The sequence below is a fragment of the Salmo trutta genome, chromosome 29 (genome assembly GCF_901001165.1).
Source record: "Salmo trutta chromosome 29, fSalTru1.1, whole genome shotgun sequence".
Lineage (NCBI taxonomy): Eukaryota > Metazoa > Chordata > Actinopteri > Salmoniformes > Salmonidae > Salmo > Salmo trutta.
In genome coordinates, this window is record NC_042985.1 from 5,116,177 (window position 1) to 5,131,904 (window position 15,728).

Here is a 15,728-nt window from a genome sequence, read left to right on the forward strand (position 1 = left end):
TCCTTTTGCTATCAACTTGATACGGTTTGGGTATAGGGAAATCCGTCACAGCTCTGCTTACTCAATTAAGATTAGGTCAGATTGGGTCAGCATTAATGCAGTTCTATGGTTCCAAAGTAAGTTACTTTTGAAAAATGACAGGTACAGTGCCTTCAGAAAGTATTTCACCCCCGTTGACTTTTTCCACATTTGTGGTAGAGCCTGAATTTAAAATGGATTGAAATTAGAGATTGTCGCTGTCCTACACACAATACCCTATAGTGTGGAATTATGTTTTTAGAAATGTTTACAAATTAATACAAAATAATAAGCTGAAATGTCTTGAGTCAATAAGTATTCATCCCCTTTGTTATGACAAGCATAAATAATTTCAGGAGTAAACACTTTTGCTTAATAAGTCACATGGACTCACTGTGTGCAGTAATAGTGTCTAACATGATTTTTGAATGACTACCTCATCTCGGTGTGCCACACATACAGATAATTGTAAGGTCCCTCAGTCGAGCAGTGAATTTCTAATACAAATTCAACCACAAAGACCAGGGAGGTTTTCCAATGCCTGACCAAGTAGGGCATTGAATATATCCCTTTGAGAATGGAGAAGTTGTTAATTACACTTGGATGGTGTATCAATACACCCAGTCACTACAAAGATCCAGACGCCCTTCCAAAGTCAGTTGTCGGAGAGGAAAGAAACCGCTCAGGGATTTCACCATGAGGGCAATGGTGACTTTAAAACAGCTACAGATTTTAATGGCTGTGATAGGAGAAAACTGAGGATGGATCAACAACATTGTCAATTAGGTTAGTATTGTGGAGTAACTACAGAGTGAAAAGGAAGCCTGTACAGAATAAAAATATTCCGAAACACACATCCTGTTTCCAACAAGGCACTAAAGTAAAACTGCAAAAAATGTGTCAAAGAAATTAACTTGCTTTCCTGAATACAAAGCGTTATGTTTGGGGCAAATCCAACACTACACATTACTGAGTACCACTCTTCATATTTTCAAGCAGGTGGTGCCTGCATCATAGGTATGCTGGTCATTGGCAAGGACTAGGGAGGTTTTTTTATTTAAAAAAAATTGAATAAAGCTAAGCACAGGCAAAATCCTAGATGAAAACCTGATTGTCTGCTTTCCACCAGACACTGGGAAATTAACCTTTCAGCAGGACAATAACCTAAAATACAAGGCCAAATCTACACTGGGTGTTGGCCGAGTTAGTTTTGACTTAAATCTGCATGAAAATATATGTCAAGACCTATAAATGGTTGTCTAGTAATAATGAACAACGTATTTGACAGAACTTGGAGAATGAAAATAATCAAATGGGCAAATGTTGCACAAAGCTCTTAGAGACTTACCCAGAAAGACTCACAGCTGTAATCACTGCCAAAGGGGATTCTAACATGTATTGACTCAGGGGTGTGAATACTTATGTAAATGAGCTATTTCTGTAATTTGCTAAAATCATGTTTGCTCTTTGTCATTATGGGGTAGTGTGTGTAGATGGGTGAGGAGAAAAGCACAGTTTGAAATCAGGCTGTAACAACATGTGGAATAAGTCAAGGGGTATGAATACTTTTTGAAGGCACTGTAGGTACTCACCCTAATCCATTCACCAGAAAACAGCCAACGGATCAGTCATGTCCACGGCCACGGGTTCCCCTGGCTCTAGTTCATCTGGCCACCTACCTCACTGGCCGACTCCTCACCACCTGCAATAAAAACATCACATTAGATTGAGTAGCAGTGTGAACACTTAAAATGTTAAAACTTTTAAATGAAATTGGGATCCGTAACATTACGACAAATCCCAGTACGCAGATTGCAGAAAGTAAACAGCATAGTGGGTCAATTTCCACAAGAACTAAGAGCGTTGAAGCGCGAGGCTCAACTTCTTCAAATGCTGATGCTCTAGATTCTCAACTAGTCTAAAGAAGGGTTAGTTAGTTTTATTGCTTCTTTAAATCAGGACAACAGTTTTCAGCTGTGCTAACATAACTGCAAAAGGGTTTTCTAATGATCAATTAGCCTTTTAAAATGATAAACTTGGATTAGCTAACACAACGTGCCATTGGAACACAGGACTGATGGTTGCTGATAATGGGCCTCTGTACGCCTATGTAGATATTCCATTAAAAATCTGCCGCTTCCAGCTTCAATAGTCATTTACAACATTAACAATGTCTACACTGTATTTCTGATAAATTTAATGTTATTTTAAAATGGACAACAACAAAAAAAATGATTGAAAGAAAAGCACAAGGACATTTAAGTGACCCCAAACTTTTGAACGGTAGTGTAGTTGAGAAGGAAATGCTAATTATGTGAGGTGGAATTGAAGTAGAGTATGGTAGTACAGGTTCAATGCTGAAAAGGACCGCACCCTGAGAACCAAACCATAACCATCTGAAAAGGACCGCACCCTGAGAACCAAACCATTGCAGGCAACAGCACAGCTGCATTGTGAATTTTATTTAATTAGGCAAGTCAGTTAACAAATTATTATTTACAATGACGGCCTACTCCGGCCAAACCCAACGACGCTGGGCCAATTGTGCGCCGCCCTATGGGACTCCCAATCACAGCCGGATGTGATACAGCCTGGATTCGAACCAGGTACTATAGTGACGCTTCATGCACTGAGATGCAGTGCCTTAGACCGCTGCGCCACTCGGGAGCTTATAGGTTAACAGAAAGCAGATGCTTTTAGTTTTTTCAACATTAAGAAAATGTTTCCATTTGTCACATCCCTAACAGTGACTACCTACCGATGAGGATGACTTACTAAATATAGGCCTAAATCTCTCCAGGAAAGAAAGTACATATGATCACATTCTAATAAGGTTAACATTTTGGATGAGTTACCAGGCAGACATCTTTGGTTGTTTCAAAAATTGTCCCTAAAAACGTGGAAGCATAATGACCTAACAACCAAGGGAGACAACAAGGCCTGTAGAGCAGAGAATGTTGTGTGTGTTAGCTTGACTCCATCCAGCAGAGTGGGCGGCAGCCATTTTGGACTTGGACCACTGACAGGAAACATCAAGAGTTCCCAGACCAAGACAGGGCTCTATCAGTGTCTGCCATCATCAGGCCTACATCGGGAGATCAGACAACTCCTGGGCAAACATGGCCAGAGAGAAACGTGTCTGTGGGGAAAAAAAAGAGTCTTCTAGTACCCTGCTGATAGGGATGAAAGGCTGTGATGATTCGTAGAAATGAGCGCTTAAAAGAAACATGCACGGATTACATCTCTACAATCAAATTAGGCCAATCAAACAGCCAAGCCTCATCCCCTGGCCTCTCATTGATGTTCATTGGACAAAAAGGCTTAGAAATATCAATCATATCTATTTGGAGAGAACATAAAGGTCACTCAGACATATGTATCCATACCATGAAAGTTCAACATAAAAGGCAGACTCCATGGAGGTGGAGTTCACTGGTTAAATATAATCTGGAATATTGAAGCTCCATGTTCTCCTCTATTCAGAGGCCTCTTCATCAAAGGTCAAATGTGCCCAAACTGTGCTGCATCAAATACAAACGATTCATTGTAAATCACTAAAAACACCCTCTTTGGCTAAGCCTGTACAGTTTGGTGGACAAGATTAGAGCCAAAATTGGCAGGATGTTGGTTCACTGCAGCAACCAGTGGCACTAATACAAATCGTATGCAAATTGTGGGCCATAAACGTGTTGCGATTAAGACGTTCAGGCAACACAATCTTTGGAATAATAGGCTATGGGTAATCTTAGCGAGATCAGCTTTCACCAGAGCATGAGAATTTAGCAGGATATTTATAACATGATCCTCATGCTGAGGCTATCCTAATCCAATAAGTATTGACGTCCATCTTCCTTCTTACTGAAATCAGTACTATTAACTGTGCCCGGGCATTTAGCCTATATTAATTCTAATTTGTCAAATCAGACGATAATATCTAATTGTTCACAACAGGGTTTGTTACAAGGTTCAACACCACACTTCAAGATTTACCAGGGTGAATGACGTTAATGTTGGCCTTTTTACAGGAGAATTGATCATGCAATAATCAGATCACGCTGCACTTTCCCTTTGGAGGTTTCAAGATAATCCTTTAACAGACGTAATGTTTCTTGAAGTAAATTACGATTGATCTCTTCCACCGCCTTTTCAGGTCACACGTTTTGTGAGGGAAACCAAAATGATTGCCGTAATGCTTTTTGACCAGGGGTAAATGATAGTCTTACATCAATAGCCAATGACTTAAGGCTCTGAATGACCCATAAATGATGCTGAGGAAACAAACACATATTTGTAATTGCAACCATGATGAATTTACAGGCGTCTCAACCACTAGGTCATTAACGTACTGCCAGTCCATCATGAGCAATGTGTAGAAAGTGACAGGGATACTTCACCCTGCAGTTAATCGCGCCCCTATAACGTTCCTACTGCAGAGGCGGAAAGGGCTGTTAAATAAAAGACGGTGTTAAATCACCGCACAAAGAGAAACGATCAATCTTTCATCAAAACGGGTTTAATCGACAAAGCACTCAAATCAGGTATTAGAAAGTTTAACAGCTGGTAACATACAAGCCCTGTTGTGGGCACAGTGTTACATTGTGGAGCGGATGCTTGAAGAACAAAGAGAGCATCTTCAGTCAAGGCTCAGATGGGGTGGAGCAGGAAGGTAGATGTTTGATTGGGGCCGAGCTGTGTGGGAGGATATTTCGTAGAATTCCCCCAAATTATAATATTTAATTGCATTTGATCTAGCCATCAGACCAGAGCAAGTACTGACACACCAAGGTGGCTATAGAAGACAAAATCACACACAACAAGTCTGGGCCAAGAGGCTGTTGAAGTCTTGACTATGGCAAATATACCTTGTGATTCTAAATCATATGACTGGTAATTCTAAATTATATCTCCATGCATTTAGTGTTGGTTTAATACAGAAACTAAATCTGTCTTGGTAATTAAACAGCACAATGCTGTACTATCATGGACGGTCATGTGGTGAAGACCCTGGTTTGACAGGTCTGGGTGGTGAAGGCCCTGGTTTGACAGGTCATGGTGGTGAAGGCCCTGGTTTGACAGGTCTGGGTGGTGAAGGCCCTGGTTTGACAGGTCTGGGTGGTGAAGGCCCTGGTTTGACAGGTCTGGGTGGTGAAGGCCCTGGTTTGACAGGTCATGGTGGTGAAGGCCCTGGTTTGACAGGTCATGGTGGTGAAGGCCCTGGTTTGACAGGTCATGGTGGTGAAGGCCCTGGTTTGACAGGTCATGGTGGTGAAGGCCCTGGTTTGACAGGTCATGGTGGTGAAGGCCCTGGTTTGACAGGTCATGGTGGTGAAGGCCCTGGTTTGACAGGTCATGGTGGTGAAGGCCCTGGTTTGACAGGTCATGGTGGTGAAGGCCCTGGTTTGACAGGTCATGGTGGTGAAGGCCCTGGTTTGACAGGTCTGGGTGGTGAAGGCCCTGGTTTGACAGGTCTGGGTGGTGAAGGCCCTGGTTTGACAGGTCATGGTGGTGAAGGCCCTGGTTTGACAGGTCATGGTGGTGAAGGCCCTGGTTTGACAGGTCATGGTGGTGAAGGCCCTGGTTTGACAGGTCATGGTGGTGAAGGCCCTGGTTTGACAGGTCATGGTGGTGAAGGCCCTGGTTTGACAGGTCATGGTGGTGAAGGCCCTGGTTTGACAGGTCATGGTGGTGAAGGCCCTGGTTTGACAGGTCATGGTGGTGAAGGCCCTGGTTTGACAGGTCATGTGTTGAAGGCCCTGGTTTGACAGGTCATGTGTTGAAGGCCCTGGTTTGACAGGTCATGTGTTGAAGGCCCTGGTTTGACAGGTCATGTGGTGAAGGCCCTGGTTTGACAGGTCATGTGTTGAAGGCCCTGGTTTGACAGGTCATGTGTTGAAGGCCCTGGTTTGACAGGTCTGGGTGGTGAAGGCCATTTAGAGATGCTACTAATATCAAATACAACCCCCCATGGCCACCTTGAAGGTGACAGGCATGATAAACCACTATGCATCTTTTTTGACCCACATTGCAACAGGGAACCTCAAAAACCTGTTAGACTGAAGAGGAGGCACTAGAGGCAGGGTGTGACTGGCCAGCTGAACACTGCCTCAAGATACTAGTCACCTGTGCGTCACTCTCCCTCTCTCCAGGCACCAACCTGGCACTCTCCCTCTACATGTGTCTCTCGTCTTTCCCACAGGAATGAACATCTGGACACAGCCAGGCCCAGCCTCAGGCCACATACAGCCACTTCCTCACACACACATACAGAGGTGAGAAATAAAAAGACATGCAAGAAGATAAATGAAAATGAGTAAAGTAAACTACACAGCAAGCAGCTCAGTCTTCCATCACCCCGACTCCCTGAGCAGAAAGCAGCTGTCGTGTCTTTGGCATCATTAAAACGGAAGACATGTTTATCAAATAACTAATTATTATTACGCGATTAAACGTGTAACTGTAATTAACTAGGAGGTCGGGGCACCAAGGAAAATACTCAGATTAAAGTTATAATTTTCCTAATATAACTTTCAGATATCATACTATCTGATCTGAGTCTTCTGATTAATGACGTATTCGTTTACCTCACGTCAGTCTCATTCCAAACGTCGTAAATTGTTGGTTATCTGCACGAACCCAGTCTTCACTATGAGTCATCCATACATCAATTGTCTTAAAATCATTTATTTGCTAACTAAATAATTCACAGAAATGCATAACAAACAGATATGGTTACAAGGAAATGACAGGATATTGTGCCCTAGTGGGCTAAACCGGCATGGCGGCTTGTTACACAAAGAAATGGGGGTTGGGCTTGAATGAAAGAGCGGGAAGACTGAGGAACAAAGAAAGCAGCTATGCCATCGTAATTACTGTATCGTATGCATTCTAAATTACCGCCCATTTGGAAAAGGAAAATGCAATAAATATTTACTCTGAGCTGCGCTTCGGTAGGTTGGTCGCAGATGCTGGCTGTGTTGGCCAACAGAGATCTTCCTGTCCTCGGAAGAATGTCACTCTTGGTAAAATGGATACATTGTAGTATCTTCGTTGTGTGTTAGACTGGATACGTCGTCCGTCCTTTCCTAGCTCACGTCTACAGCGGCCGCTGCTAACTCAACAGCTAGGAAGTATCACTTCAGTAGTGAATAAGAGTTCAAAGTTCATACCATTCGCAACCAAAGCCCACGCTGAGGTTGGCTTAGTTCTGTACTTGACATGTGTGTCCTTTTAACGCAGAGGCTGCAGACCTCACGTACCCGGAACAGGCTGGTTACATTTTGTCAAAGGCTTATATAGTGGCGAGGGGAGAGGTGTGTGTTTCATCGTTTATAACCCCCGTCTCTTCACAGGGGCGGGCCACTGATTGGTCAGGGCTCTTTCCTTATGAAAACCCAATTCTCTCAATTGGAAGCTAAATTACATTTAATCTCCTAACAAACAGTTTCAATATCAAACATTTAACCTGTTAGGGTATAGGGGGCAGTATTTTCACGGCTGGATAAAAAAATGTACCCGATTTAATCTGGTTACTAATCCTACCCAGTAACTACAATATGCATATACTTATTATATATGGATAGAAAACACCCTAAAGTTTCAAAAACTGTTTGAATGGTGTCTGTGAGTATAACAGAACTCATTTGGCAGGCAAAACCCTGAGACAGATTCTGACAGGAAGTGGATACCTGATGTGTTGAATTGACTTTAAGCCTATACCATTGAAAAACAAAGGGGGTGAGGAATGTTTTGGCACTTCCTATTGCTTCCACAAGATGTCCCCAGCCTTTACAAAGTGTTTTGAATCTTCTACAGTGAGATCTGACCGAATAAGAGCCTTGGAACTGTGATGGCCCATTAGACACCTTGCGCGCGAGTTGATGGTGGGTACTCTCATTCCGAAATGTTTTAAAAGAGAACCCAATGGTCCGCCTTGAATTTTATTCATGTTCTGGTTAAAAAAAGGCCCTAATGATTTATGCGATACAACGTTTGACATGTTTGAACGAACGTAAATATATTTTTTCCGTTCGTGAAGTGAAGTCCGGCTGGCTTAGATCATGTGCTAACAACACGGAGGTTTTTGGACATAAATGATGAGCTTTTTGAACAAAACTACATTCGTTATTGACCTGGGATTCTTCGGAAGTGACATCTGATGAAGAGAATCAAAGGTAATGGATTATTTACATAGTATTTTCGATTTTAGATCTCTCCAACATGGAGGTTAGTCTGTATCGCAATGCGTATTTTTCTGGGCGCAGTGCTCAGATTATTGCAAAGTGTGATTTCCCAGTAAGGTTAATTTTAAATCTGGCAAGTCCATTGCGTTCAAGAGATGTAAATCTATAATTCTTTGAATGACAATATTAGAAAACATTGGTAAAATATTATATTAACTAATTATTTTGTTGTCATGACTTGACTGCCGGTATTGGAGGGAAACGATTTCCTGAACATCAACGCCATAGTAAAACGCTGTTTTTAGATATAAATATGAACTTGATAGAACTAAAAATGCATGCATTGTCTAACATAATGTCCTAGGAGTGTCATCTGATGGAGATTGTAAAAGGTTAGTGCATAATTTTAGCTGATTTTATGGTTTTGGTGACGCCTGTCTTTGAATCGACAATACATTACACACAGCTATTGTCAATGTACTCTCCTAACATAACCTAACTTTATGCTTTCCCCGTAAAACCTTTTTGAAATCGGACAATGTGGTTAGATTAAGGAGATGTTTATCTTTCAAAGGCTGTAAGTTAGTTGTATGTTTGAGAAATTTGAATTTTGACATTTATTTGGTTTCAAATTTGCCGCTCTTGAAATGCACCTGCTGTTGATAGGGTGCGCCACGGGGGGCACGCTAACGTCCCACATAGCCCCAAGAAGTTAAATTGCACAACAATTCCATGTGAATCTGATAACTAGAATGTGTAGACTTTCCCAGGTACAGTTTGTCGTCCTGTCATCAGTCATAATGTCTCAGATGACAACCGAACTGACATCCATACTCATTAAATACCTGGTATATTTCCAATTGGTTCTATTACCGAAATATGGTTCCTTTCCCCCCACTTGTTTGATGTTCCCAGGCACTCTATATTTAACAAAGGCTATTCAAAAGTCCTTCAGTAGGGTCAAAGAGAGAGGGGAAGGGAGAAAGGTATTTATGGGGGGGGTCATAAACCTTACCCACAGGCCAACGTCATGACACAGCTCAGTCTTCCATCGCCCCGACTCCCTGAGCAGAAAGCAGCTCAGTAACAAACCATTCCTAAGCCTTGGGATGTGTAATGTTTAAGAAGCAGAATGGTTGTTCAACATGATCCAGGGATCTCAGTTCCTGCAGAGAGGTAGCTTAGCACATCTCTGGACTTTAATCTTTACCGTGACACTCATCATAGCCTTCATCAAGTGTCCTTTCATCTGACACTTCAAAGCAGGGGTTGACACCTTGCACACATGCAATGACTCAACCAAGCTCTAACCTACCATTCACATTGTACATGGTGTGAAGGGGAGTCTATTACGTTAACCTGTTGGGGCTAGCGGGCAGTATTTGCACGGCCAGATAAAAAAAAACATACCCGATTTAATCTGGTTACTACTCCTGCCCAGAAACTAGAATATGCATATAATTAGTAGAATTGGATAGAACACACTAAAGTTTCTAAAACTGTTTGAATGGTGTCTGAGTATAACAGAACTCATATGGCAGGCCAAAACCTGAGAAGATTCCATACAGGAAGTGCCCTGTCTGACAATGTATTGTCCTTCTGTAGCCTCTCTATTGAAAATACCGCATCTGTGCTGTAACGTGACATTTTCTAAGGCTTCCATTGGCTCTCAGAAAGCGGCAGAAAGTGTAATGAGATATCTGCAGTCTCTGGGCTAAGGACAGCTGCAGAGTTTGTTACTGGCCTGCCTGGGGACAGTGACACTGGAGATGCGCGGTCATGTGAATTCTCCATTTTGTTCTTTCAGTCTTTGAATGGATACAACGTCGCCCGGTTGGAATATTATCACTATTTTAGAGAAAAATCGCATAAAAATTGATTTTAAACAGCGTTTGACATGCTTCGAAGTATGGTAATGGAATATTTAGATTTTTTTTGTCACGAAACGCACCGGCGCGTCACTTCGGATACTGACCTGAACACACGAACAAAATGGAGCTATTTCAATACAACTATGGATTATTTCGAACCAAAACATTTGTTGATGAAGTAGTAGTCCTGGCATTCTGACAAAGAACAGCAAAGGTAATCCAATTTTTCTTATAGTAAATCTGAGTTTGGTGAGGGCCAAACTTGGTGGGTGTCAAATTAGCTAGCCGTGATATCTAGTCAGAATATTGCAAAATGTGCTTTCACCGAAAAGCTATTTTAAAATCTGACACTGCGATTGCTTAAAACCTCCTGACGGTCTTGTCCCGTAAGCGGGACGGACATCCAGCGAAAAACTCCTATCGACATTAGCATAACGAAATGTAATATTATTATTTTTTTCCAATATAGGACTATGTCATATCGTTTTATAGATACACCTCTCCTGAATCGAACCACGTTGTCCGATTTCAAAAAGGCTTTACAGCAAAACATTAGATTATGTTAGAGGAGTATATCGTAAAAGTAGCCACAGCCATTTTCCGACCAACCACATGCATCACAAATAACCAAAAAACTGCTAAATGCAGCACTAACCTTTGACAATCTTCATCAGATGACACTCCTAGGACATCATGTTACACAATACATGCATTCTTTTGTTCGATAAAGTTCATATTTATATATAAAAACAGCATTTTACATCGGCGCGTAACGTTGACTAACTATTTTCCCTCAAATGCATCCGGTGAAATAGTGCTACAATTTAGTAAATTACTATTCGAAAACATTTTTAAAATGTAATATTGTCATTCTAAGATTTATAGATGAATATCTCTTGAAAGCACCTGTAATGCCAGATTTACAAATAACTTTACTGGGTAATCACCCTTTGCGATAAAAGGGGATGCGATACTCAGAAAACTACCTAGTAATACAGGTCAGCGCCATCTTGGAACAATCGCATATCACATCTAGTCTTGTATACTATTGTCAATAATCCCTTACCTTTGGTTGTCTTCATCAGAAAGCACTTCCAGGAATCCCAGGTCCACAACAAATGTATTTTAGTTCGAAAAAATTACTCCTTTATGTTCCAAGAGCTTGTTCTTGTTAGCGCGTCTGAAGGCTGATCCAAAAGCTCCGTCGGCCGCGGGACAGCTATTTAGAGAAAATGCATTTTTTTCCCCATATGTTCGTTCAAACATGTCAAACGTATAACATAAATCTTTAGGGCCTTTATCAACTAGAGCTCCAATAAGATTCAAGGGGGATGATTGCATTGTCTTTCAAAATGTTTCGAAAGGGGAGGGTAGCCAGGGGCGCTGGCGTCATAATGGTGATGGCCCTCCTCATGTGACCAATTTCAACAGCGTCTCATTCATTCAGTTAACAGTAGGAGACTCAAACCACTTTGTAAAGACTGGGGACATCTAGTGGAAGCAATAGGAAGTGCTCAATGAACCATTGCTCACTGTGTGAATTACAGGCAAAGTGGTGAAGTTGAGTCCACAATTCAGAATTCCACATCCTGTTATGATCGGTCTCGGGGTTTTGACTGCCATATGAGTTCTGTTATACTCAGACACCATTCAAACAGTTTTAGAAACTTTAGGGTGTTTTCTATCCACAAGCACTAATTATATGCATATCCTAGCTTCTGAGTTTGAGTAGGAGTCCGTTTAAAATGGGCACAAATTTCCCCCCCCCCAAAAAAAATAATTTAAAAAAGCTGTAGCGCCCCCTATCCTAGGCGACCGTCAAGAGGATAAAGGAGTTCTGTATCTATAATTCTTAAAATAATGATGTATTTTGTGAACGTTAATCGTGAGTAATTTAGTAAATTCACCGGAAGTTTGCGGTGTGTATGCTAGTTGCTAGTTCTGAACATCACATGCTAATGTAAAAAGCTGGTTTTTGATATAAATATGAACTTGATTGAACAAACATGCATGTATTGTATAACAATGTCCTAGGAGTGTCATCTGATGAAGATCAAAGGTTAGTGCTGCATTTAGCTGTGGTTTTGGTTTTTGTGACATATATGCTTGCTTGAAAAATGGCTGTGTGGTTATTTCTGGCAGGGTACTCTAACAATCTAATGTTTTGCTTTCGCTGTAAAGCCTTTTTGAAATCGGACGTGGTTAGATTAACTAGAGTCTTATCTTTCAAATGGTGTAAAATAGTCCTGTTTGAGAACTTTGAATTATGACATTTTGTGGTTTTAAAATTTGGCGCTCTGATGTGTCACTGGCTGTTGAATAGTGCGGGACGATTTCGTCCCACCTACCCTAGAGAGGTTAAGGATCCTCACATTAAGTGTTGTTCACATTGGCAGTTTGAAGTGACTCAAATCCCCCCAAAATTGCATCTCTGTACCTACAGCCAGTCTGAACCTACAGCCAAAAAAGCACATGGAATCTGATATTTCAAGCCCCCTTCATAGCCTACACCACTGCACACACACCCGGCGTTACTATAACAACTAGCTTGGCCATGTCAGCTAATGACTGCTGTCTGAACATTTACAAATCCTATTTGGTAACTTCTAACTTCCGGTTTAGACAGTCAGTATTCTAAAAGTAATTTGAGCATTCAAGCCTTGCTCACACTGCAGGCCGAAGTATGATGTTACTGCATTGTAAATTCCAGACACTCGTCCTTTCCTGGCGCTCTGAGCGAGCATCCATCAGGAGTTCTACTCAGGGTGTGTGTGGGCCTGTGATGGTCCATCTGCTCTGCAGTCATAACACTCATGGTCTTGATAGCTGGCTAATCATGAACTAATCAAGCCATGGACATTAATAGTGGCAGGCATCATTAGCCATCTGAAACCCAGAGCAGTGTCCAGGAAAACTGAGTCAGTGAAACAAAGAGCCAAAATGACAGATATATCTGCTTCCACACACACACACACACACACACACACACACACACACACACACACAGCTCAAATCTGATTCAGAACCAAGATCACCGAATCAACCAGTCACACAGCCAGCTCAGTTCTGATTCAGAACATAGATCACTGAGTGGGTTGAGCTGAAGATCTAAACACAAGTTTTAGAGACTCAATATAAAACAAGCTTCAGTAGACTCCTCAGTGACAGGAGTCCATCACATATTCTGAAGGAATGAACACTCCCATCATTGCACACCTTCCCATTTCAAGTGATTTGGCTGTCATTTTCATAGAAAAGCGAACAAAAAGGAAAACAGCTGAGAATTTACACATACAGCACGAAGACAGATCTATGACATTTACTGTGAAACGTTGACAGAATGAATCAAAGCAAAGTATTCCAGGGTCTGCTTCCTGTATCAGGGAAGAAAAGACTGAGCTAAAACCTTGTGACGCAATTAAGGTGTCAGCATGTTTAAGTTCGGCTGGCAGCTCACCGAATGAGTGTACTCACATACTCCCTAAAAAAGACCTTCTGAAAAACAAAAAATCTGAAATAGTACTGTTTGGCCATTTTGAGATGCTGTAGCGAGTACACACTTCCTCAAAATAGTCCGAATTAATCTAAGATAACAAGAAATATGTAATTGACGTTTTTGACGAGGAAATCTTAGTCACGCAACTTTACATTAACTAAGATGTTTGGTGCGGTATTTCTCAATTTAAAGAAGTTGCATGAAAACGAGTCATCTCTCATTTAATGACAACAAACCTTTAGTGAAGAATCCCTACTGCTGACCAATCACCGACGAAGGGGCGTAGACTTCAGCTACCAACGTCGTCGTCTCAAGAAAATGTGCGCCAGAACAACCAAAAAAAAACCTTCCCGAAGTCTAAAACAAACAAAGACATCCCAAAATGTCCTCAATCTATTCAAACTCATCCCAACTGTTTTGGCTGGGGGAAGCATGCGGACGCCTTTAGAGTTCCTTGATTGATTAGAATAATACAGTGTGGCTGCCTGTATGTTTGTGTAAACAAATACTAGGAAGGCATGAGTCTGTACACCATGTCAGACTCAACACTAATGTATATGAAGATCACAAGCTGCTTCCCTGACAACACTTCAAAGGCTGAGGCAACAAAGCTGAATTCTAAATGAGCACAGAGAGAGCTGGAACACTGAACTACACAATATTTAATCTGGCATCCGATGAAGATGGAAAAGTGCCTCTTACCAGGCTAATTTCCATTCTGCATAAAATATTGCAGGTTAAATAATAGATGCACACTTGAAAGGGAAATGGAATCTCTCTCATTTCTGATTTATAACAGTCTGTCAGAAATGCTGCTCGTAAAATCAAATGGACCAAGAACATCTTAATGCGGACCGGCAAATACAACATCACAAAGCAATATTTAGATTAGAATATGCAAGACAACTACACATGGGTGGGAAACGGAGACATTATTAAGACTTAGGTCTCCAATTTGGTTTGCATACAGAAACGCAGTTTCTATTTTTATCACAGCTGACAGGATTCTTTTCAGTAGTCTCTAGAAGCACATTGGGAGTATCAAGCCAACACAATAACCCTGTCTGATGGGGATAATTAGGCCCTAAATCCTGAGATGGCTACTGCAGAACTACACACCCCTAATATCCTACACCAACCCCCCCATCCTCAAATCTCCAAACATGAGTGCAATCTTCACAGTGGATTTAGTGAACAAAGAGGGTTTCAGGGGCCCTGCGTCACACGCTGAGAGATGCGTCGTGGCTGTCACAAGCTCTCAGGAATATAGTCAGTATATTCCTCTGAGTTTTTACCCAGGCTTTGCATATCATTTGGTGGTCCTCCCTCCCCACGAATGTGGCTCTGCCACGGTTCTCCGTCTCCTCTGTGGATTCCACCCCGATCGAAGCAGCCGTTTTCTACCGCTTCTCTGTCCTTCTCTACTCCTCCAGCCCTTTCTCAGCTTCTGTCCTTCTCTACTCCTCCATCCCCGTCTCAGCTTCTCTACTCCTCCAGCCCTTTCTCAGCTGGTGTCTTACTGTGAGTAGTAGATCCTGCCCCTGTCACAATATCCTGCTGGCAGCATCACAAGTCATTGATCTATTTTAGACTAAAACAACCCCCCCCCCCCCCCCCAATACTGTGATGACGATGACAGAAGAGTAGGGATCCTTCACTGTTTCCCATTAACTCACAAAAGTTCAACCCCGCTAATGTGGGGCTAAAAGACAGATTAGTGAGAAGTGGCAGGCAGAGGCGATAAAACCAAAACAGGCTCTAGGGAGGCCGGGAGTGAGCGCTGAGCGACAGGGGAGCCCAGACTGCAGCGTCTCTGTAAGTACCACTCAGGCTGGGCTCTCTGGCGCCAAACAAACAAGCAGGAGAGAAAGGCAGGGTGGGCAGGCTGCAGCACAGGCCAGCTGAGATGAGAGTAAATAAAAGCTGGACACAGTTTGACAGAGCTGCATAAACAGCCCTAGAGGGCAGAGCCTCCCAGAGTGTCAGCTCTGAAGACTGAGTGTTCATATCCTGGATGAACTCAGAAAACCCATCTTGAAATAGAAGATAAACAAGTAGGACACAGGTCCTAAACTGTCCACACACACACACACACACACACACACACACACACACCTGTTTGCAAAAGCTCACAGCTCTGAATCCAGACGAAGTGTCAATGGT

At 42.1% G+C, this 15,728-nt stretch overlaps 1 protein-coding gene across 2 annotated transcripts in view; it reads right to left on the bottom strand.

The window, feature by feature from the left end:
* The window catches only part of LOC115166801 (D-glucuronyl C5-epimerase B), an 80,429-nt gene that overhangs the window by 39,033 nt on the left and 25,668 nt on the right, over positions 1-15,728 (bottom strand). The window contains exon 2 of one of the 2 annotated variants that reach the window (XM_029720630.1): positions 1,611-1,712. The gene's annotated coding sequence lies outside the window, so the exon portion shown is untranslated. Of the gene's footprint in view, positions 1-1,610; positions 1,721-15,728 lie in introns of both variants that reach the window. The other variant, XM_029720629.1, reaches the window with a different exon arrangement.